Genomic DNA, 8920 nt, shown 5'->3' on the forward strand with positions numbered 1-8920 from the left:
CCGCTTTATTTTCCTTAATGAATGAACTGCACTCTGGATTCCTTTTATTCAAGACAATTCTATATTTTTTGCCTAATTCTATATTTTTTGCCTATTTCATATAGGTACAAAATCAGATTTATTGCAGATTTATTATATTTACGATTATGTTACAAAGCATTTTGCATGATCTAGCATTGAATGATCGATGCACTTTAAAATACTGGCTAGCATTCATATGAGTATCATTTGGTGGAGTACTGGAGTCTTTATTTTATGTTTTCTCTTGCTCCAATCAGTTTCCTATCTGCAACATTTCATCAGAGTCTATTCACACAGTTGGTTGGTTGTTCGGTCACTGTCAATCAAACCTGATCAAACCACACCCTCACAGTCCTGTTTTTTAGTTTTTATATATTTTTTAGTCGTATATTCTCAATGAATAATAGCTAACTTATTAGTTACTGGTCAACTTTGGCTGTTGATTTTTTTTTGTCAGGAATAGTTAATATAATAATAATTGTAGAAGACTAAATACAGTTAAAACGATCTGGCATTTTCTAATGAGATTTTAAATTTGCTATAGCGTGAGTCTTGTGTTTCATGTCTGGAGTAATACTATGTACAGGAACAGCTGGTTAGAGCTCTAAATCTTTAAAACTTTTCATTAATGTCTTATACCCATTAATGTTGTTTACTGTTGAGTAAGGACATCTAAAAACACTTGTGATATATGGCTTTGTACAGAAAAACTGTGAACTAGGATTTGATTTTTAAAAAACATTAAAAAAAAAACAGACCCTAAGCTCTTTGTTGATCATCCGGTCTCTGCCTTCTGTTGTGCAACTGCTTTTTAATGCTGACCACAGGGACAGCATACAGATCTTTTTTTTTTGATGAGACACGGTGGTGAATGAATGGTGCTCAGGCGACACATTGTTTGTAAATCCTTGTACAATAAGAGAGTTTAAGAAAAGAAAAAGGACAAATCAATTGAGCAGTATTGTGTCTGTTACATTTGCTGTTTACGATTGATGCATCACTACTGGTTGAGTCCAGACCAAATGTAAACTCTGAGTAGGTTACATAGTAGATTTTCAGTACCATTATTAGTAAATAATAAATAAAAATTAGATAAAAAAAATACATACAGTGCAATGCCATCAGTTCCACTTGTGCCTCATGTTGAGTGATGTTGAGCCTAATGTGTGCAGTAAAGTAATGAGATTTGTTCCCTAACACTTCTGGTTGTTTAAGATCTGAAACCCTGTTATGTGTTTCCACCGAGAGAGAAGCAGAAAGAGTGTGGTGTCTTTCACTAGTGACTTATAATATATTCCTCATGGTCTACCATAGTGGCCTTATGTTTACTAAACAAAGGGAAAGTTCATTTAATCTTCTTTGGACTCAAGCTCCGTTTCTGTGCTGATCCGCAGGTCTGTAATTCTGTATAAGCACAGTTGAACGTATGTAGCACAGTATAATGTTACTGATCATTCCTTAGACTTTTTTTCATATGTGTATTGGTCATGCTAATGCACCATGAAGTAGCTGTTAACCAATAACAAAAGAGTAATCATTTTGATAATTCCCCTTTATAGCCTCATCCCCCCACCCCCCGCTCTTGTATATACTCAAATGTGATGGAGAAGCACACACCACATCAGTTTCATATCACCCCGTTATGGATTGTATAGATGACTGTAATGGATTACAAACCCAGTCCTACTGTCATATGTTCTGTGTGTGTGTGTGTGTGTGCGCGCACACACGCGTGTGCGTGCATGTGTGTGAGTTTGTGTGTGTTTGTGATGTTGTATCATGTAGGCATGTGTTTCTATGCAGAAGTAGAAATAAAATCCATTTCCTGGTGTTGATGATAAAATCTTGTCTGTTTACGTCTGCTTTTTTTCTTCATCCACAGCTTGCATTGTGCAATTTTTCCCATTAACGTTACAGTTTTGCAGCTGTGTGGTGCATCTGCTATTGTGGTTGATCCTGTGCTCGCTCTAGGGGTGAAACGGCAGTCACAGCCATGCCTCCTGCTCTCCTGTGCCTCCATGATTATGTACCGAAGGTGTAGATGGCATACAGCACATCTCCATGGAGATTTGGGATGACAGGCAACGCTAATTGCTCGGCTGGCTCTGTCTACCCCTCCCTCTGTCTTTCACACGCAAATAAACACCACTCTCTCTCTCTGTCTCTGTGTCTCTCTGTGTGTGTCTCTCTCTCTCTCTGTCTCTCTCTGTCTCTCTCTCTCTCACTGACACACACACACCTCAGCTCAGTGTGATCATCATTACTGTTGTTGCCCATAAGGAGTGCCTTGATGTTAAAGAGGACCTATTATACTACTTTTCTGGTCTTAATTTCTTGTTTTACACTGCTATAAAGCAACCTGACACGAATCACATCACAAAAAACTATGTAGATTTTCGGGAAGCTCTTTCTCTTATTTTGGCGATCCAGCACGTCCTGTCAACACTTGAGTGTGTGTGCTTCGGCAATCTCCGCTCCCTCCGCCTGTGCATCGGCCATCTCCGCTACCCTCCCCCCCCCCTCTTGCAAACCCCACTCCGTTGTGATTGGTTACCTTCCTTCCGGAACACTTTCAGTGGCGGGAAGCGCGAGCATGGACCTATAAAGGCGCGAGGCAGACGCGAACAGGGAAGTGACAGCATTACCATACATGGAAACATCCGCGTGGTCACGTCACAAATTTTTATGCGACGTCACGAATTATGAAAGGGTAGACCGCTTTGAAGACGTGACTTCTCGACTGGCTAGAATAGTGTTTAGTGCTCTGCACAGACACCCCAGACGGTCAGCAGGGAATACGTCGAAATGCATGTAAGTCATTATTTGATAATTTAGTATGGTTAAGCATGACTATGAATCATCATAACAATGTTTATAGGTCATAAAAGTCAAAAAGCATCATAGGTCCTCTTTAAGGGATGTATTGTGCAGTGCACTACCGCGATGAAAGGAGTTGTGTGTGTGTGTGTGTGAGTGTTTGGGGGGATGGGGGGGGATGTCACTGGTGATTCTAAACTATCAAGGCTTAATTAATATGAAGGCGCACAACATGTGTTCATACAACAGCAGTTTTTTTACCAGAGCTAAATGTGGAATGATTAGGTCCGATAGACGCAGAGCGATGAGATGACAAGGGGATGGTCTTTTTCTGTCTTTCTTAACACAGTGTTTGCCTGCACGGATATTATCTGATGCGTTGATGCCTTGACATGACCAATAACAGGACCAAAAATGAAGAAGAAACAGAAAACATAAAGTTACTCGAGTTATCTTCATGCATCACCTCTGCTCACATGACAGCTTCCCAACACTTTCTGACTGAGATCATGGGTATATTGTAAAAATTTATAATTTGTGTCAACCACAGTTGTAGATCTGCTTCTCTAGGTTTTGGCTTACACATCTCGTCAATTTTAGCCTCCACCTCAACACAAAAGTGACAAATGAAATTCAAGGCAGTTAATATGCATTGGTTTTATAAATACAGTATGTTTCAATGCTATGAGCACCTTAAACAATACATTTGGATTAACTGGCTGTTTAAAGATGAAGTCAGCGATTCTGCAGAACGCTTGTTGTCAAAACATATTTTTTTTCAAAATCTGTGACAATCTCCTCATGATCCACTACCTGTCTGTACTGCTTGGCGCTAAAACAAATGCGATGTCAAGGCATATGCTCTGTAAAGGGGCAAGTTGCTAGCTGCGGTGCCTCCCCTTTGTTTACAAACCCCTTTGTTTACACACCCTTGGCTGTGTATTAACACCAGATTTTTTTGAGATATTGAGATATCACAAAAAGTGATTTTGAGCAAGCATTCTCCTGAATAAACTCCACCTTTAATACAATTTTTCATGTACCGATTGATTGAATATTTAGATTTTTATTTTAGTGTATGTTTCAATTATTTAGTCTATATACATTGATGTCACTCATTCATTCTCTTATTAGAGAAACAATCCCAAAACTGCCCTGTTTTCAGGACACTTGTTCGACGTGTGTTTCAAATACTAAACAAAAGTGTAGGAGAGACGTTGATTGCTGATGACTGATGAACAAGGTGTTTCGAGACAAACTAAATGTTGGTCAGTTTTGCTAAATTGCTATTTCGAACAGCATACATCACAGGTGTCATCTTAATCACCTGCATGGTTTTAGCAACTCTCTCTCTACCTCACCACTGCAGCAGCCACACAGTAAACACCAACCAACACAAACTCACTTACCCCAGAGGTTAATACCACTTTAACAGTTTTTCATAAACGTGTGTCTCTGGGCTCATGGGTGATAATTGCCCAGCTGGATCCTCTGACTTGTTTGAATGCCATATTTTGATGGCTATATCAACATAGAGCAGTCATGATGCTAGTAGCTGATGGATTTTCCTACACCTGAATAACTCCATCAGTGGAGCAGCAGCTCCTGCTCAGGGGGGGCCCTGGAGGCGACAGCTGATTGACAGATGATTCGGCGAGACTGTGATTCATGAAACAAGACGAACTCGGGCAAAGGAGAAAAGAGTCAGAGCTGGAAGTCGAGAGAGAGGATCTGTCAGAGTCTTGTCCTGTCATCCTTGATTACTCCCTTACATCATTTCCCCTATTGTTTCTCCCCCCCCCCTCTCCGTTGACGGTTGTCATGACGATATTGAACACAGTTTCCATGGAGAAAGGCTGAGCCATTTCACCATTTCATTCATTGGTGCGACGCTTGCATCTTGCTGGATGGAATAACACACTTTCACTTATTTATGGTTTTATGGAAGTAATTTAGAGGGTGACCTGTACCAGGCAATGTAGACATTCCACTAAACATAAAGAGATTAGGAGCTTCTGTTTAAATATGAATTATGTAGCGTTATTGAATTGTTGTGGCCTGCACACTCTTGAGAGTGCATGGATGATAATGATTTGTGCAAAGGGAAATTTGGTTCAATATAAAACCACAATGATGCCACATCAAAGAGGCCTGAAAATAATATTTAAAGGTAAGTCTACCTCCATCAGGGATAGATCAGGGGAGGGATGAAGCCGAAAGCAAGATGTTGCTGCTGTGCAGATTTCTTTTTCGCTGTCCACCCTCCACTTTCTGAGTTCAAGGGTCACCCCCATTTAGAGAGCTAACCTCTATTACCCCTCAGAACTTGAATGGATGTGGAGCCATTACAGGGAGAAGCTGATACATTGAATAAAAACTGAGCTCACAACTCATTGTTTGCAGATGTGGATTCTCTCATTTTTCACAGATTTGAGTAGCCATGTAGTACTGGGGTCGATTCCACTATGAACAATTGCACAGAGGAGAAATCTCAAAAATTTGATGACCCTGATTATAGAACATAAAAGTAGAACTCTTCCATCGAAAGCAGAATGTGAATCACACGTTCTTGTAGCTTTCTCCAGACTCCTGCTGTTAAAACCTGATTTCCAAATAAATGTTATTATAACTAGTGAAATGATGGCCAAATTTAAAATAATTAAAGCCAAGCTGTAATTAACCAGACTGATATTTGAAACTAGAACCAAAATGTCAGTTTTCAACTCAAATGTCATCAGGGCACCCAACATCTTAAAATAAACATTTCCCAGCTGCTCATGGCTGGACTGATCATGACTGTCCTAAAGTGAAAAGCCCAATTTAACAACAAAACCAAACTTATTAGATACAACCAATCACAGCCTGCAAGCCAAGATGGAGACGCTGATGATCTGTGAAGAGCAGGAGAAGTATTTCTCAGCGAGCTATCCTAAAGGGAGCTTCCCTCCACCGCAGAGGCATTATGTGCTCAGCAGGCCTGTCTCTTGTGGGCCACTAATGGACGACACTCCCTGTTCTGCTGTGTCCCAGTGTATGTGTGTGTGTGTCTGTTTGTGTGTTTTTGGCGGTGGTGGTGGGGACTCCATAAACATTAACAACGGTGGAATATACATTACATTAGTTCGCCCCTCTGCCAACACTCTCTTCCACAACCTCCATCACATAATTATCAGAACACTGACAATACACTGGCCAATCACACAGGAACCACATAATCAGAAACTAAATAGTATTTTATTTGAAAACTAGCAACTCATTTGGCCTCGACCGAGGGAGGAAAATAGGAGAAAGTACTGCGCACATTTGTGTAGAGGAATCTAGTTCATACAGCTATGGATTCTCTCCTGCAAAACTTCATTGATTATTATTAGGGGCGACTGTGGCTCAGTTGGTAGAGCGGGTCGGCTGATGATCAAAGGGTTGGAGGTTCGATCCCCGCCCTGCCACTTGTGTCATGGTTGTTGTGTCCTTGGGCAAGACACTTCACCCACCTTGCCTCGTGTGAATGTCGATAGTTAGCCTGCTATCTGTGTGTGAATGGTAACGTGGGAATGGGAACAGGTCTCCCTTGAAAAAGAGTCTTCGGTCTCAACGGGATTTACCTGTATTAATAAAGGTTAAAAAAATAAACATTATAAAATATTCAACATTTTGTGAAAGTAAGGTGACTATACTATGGCTCAATATGAAAAACGAGAGCGACATTGATCCACTAAACTCTTTGCAAGAAAGAATGAGCCTTTAACAGTTATATACAGTACTCAAGTTTCCTGATTTTTTGAACACTTTTTTTTGTTTAAGCTGTTCAGGTCTCGACAATCAACCTCCATAAAGTTCACAGCAGGCACATTAATTGGATTTGAGCTAGCTGAAATCTGCAGCTTCTTCATGCTTTTCTCAGAAGTAAACCATTCATTCTTAGATGTCTCCCAGCTGGATTGTGCATGTAAACACTTTGACAAACACGGGATGCTTTTCCAAGAAACATCTCTATAAAGGAAGCAACTAATAAAACATGTCATCAATCAGAGTGTCAAGAAATTAACTAACAAATATTTTTTGTATGACATTTCCACTTTGGCTTCATATCAATGTTTTCAATCTGGAGTTGGCTAAACAGCAAAGGGAAGGGGGGATTTCAAACTGTGTTTTCTTGACAGCCTCTGTCTCTTAAAGCTCTTTACGACCATTTAGTGAATTCATGTAACTGGGTGATGAGATTCCTCTCAGGCGAGGGGGTGGGATGTATAAAAGCTCGGCCATTATGCCTATGGACAGGCCGGAAACAACACAGCCATTAGTATGTGCATCTTCCTTTTCACCAAGCCCTCTCAAGTCTCTGAAAAAGTGGGTCCATTTAAAAGCATTCCCATGTAGTCACTTCCTGACACTTTGAAAGGGTATAATTTGAACAAAATGGATGAAACAAGTGAAGAGTTTGACCTGAGGAGAATTTATCGCTCCCATGGTTTCACTAAAAACACATGCTTTGAAGGTCTCTGTTCAAACACAAAATACTCTATATTTTCTTTGCATGAAGACTATATTGCACTCTTTCGATCACTAGCCTATTTATACATAATCAAAACTTTACATCATTCTGAAATCAATGTGGAGTCTAAGAATGAGAACATGCTTTGTCTCTCAGTAGCGGTCTAATCAGTGGCCGCTCCTCTTCAACTGTCGTTACAGACAGGGTGTTTCAGGGCTGCACTCAACACAATGGTTGAATGGGTGCAATCACCCCTGTGACTGGGCCAGCACATCACTAAATGGCTGATGCATTAGTTATGAGGCCTCCCCAGGTAGGTGGAGAATCATTAGGGCGCCACAGTCAATCATCAATGACTTTGCCCTCCCGTCAGCTATTAGTACACAAAGTCAAGTTGTTCATTATTTCATATTTCTGTCTCTTTAATAAGTGCATCCTTTTCAAAGTAACCTTCTTTGATTGCATGTAGGAGGATTTACATAAAACATCTGCTCTTGCAAATTACAAGAAGTCAGTTTACAGCCACGCTGGCAGCTCTGCGAGGCTGAACTCACTCTGTGCACAGCCGTACATTGGCATGTTGAACATCACATGCTGAAGTTAAGACAGAGGTTTAAGTTCAAGTAAGCGTTCAAGTAAGTTCAAGTGATCGTCTGAAGATGATGAATCTTATTACCAATTTCATGGCGGCCTATCCATTCGTTGTGAAAAAAAATTATAATAATAATAATAATAAAATAAAAAGGATCTTGAACCTACAGTATTTAATGACTGGATTTGAGACATTTTAAAGCTCAAGTTAATATCTTATGGTAATACCTGTTAACAGTAAACAACTAAAAATATTACAGTACAGTAGCAGCAGGCCAGCCATGAATTACCAGCTTTACAGCTTTAATCCTTCATAGGCAATTAAAGGTCTCAACATAGCTCTCACCTATCTAGCTATTGCTGCTCAGTTCACGGTGAAAACAAGGAACTGCAAAAAGACTGAACATGCAACAACATCATGTTGGGTTCGGATTGGTTATTTTTTCCAAGGTGTTGATTTATCTCCTTCCCTTCAGTCACACCAACCTGCATTTGCCAGCAAAAGTTGCTCCGAGGCGGCTTCAATTGAGAGTTTTAGTGCAGACCTGAAACCATAGCAACCAACCAATGAGGATGGGGTGCATCTTCAATCAATGCAGTGATCAATGCAACAGATAAATGGGAATCATGGGAAAAATATCTTCTGTATGGATGGTACATTTTTAACCCTTATGAAGTTGGTTGAGCCAATGATATCACACCATGTGCTAGGACGTTGTACTTTCAGTTAAAGGTGAAGTAAGCGGTTTATTTATCAGAATCAGAATCAGAATCAGAAAGGATTTTATTGCCAAGAAGGGTTTTACACCAACAAGGAATTTGTCTTGGTGAATAAGGTGCATACAGAAAGACAATAAACAATGAACGAACAGTGACTGTAATATATACAATATAACACAATATATAAACAAGCGATAAGTTAAAATAGTATAAAATAGAATAAAAACTAAGGTATATACTTAAAATTTGTAAACATTTTAAACGGATTGAGTCAGTGTC

Source organism: Ammodytes marinus (assembly GCF_949987685.1).
Source record: "Ammodytes marinus genome assembly, chromosome: 7".
NCBI classification, from domain to species: Eukaryota; Metazoa; Chordata; class Actinopteri; order Uranoscopiformes; family Ammodytidae; genus Ammodytes; species Ammodytes marinus.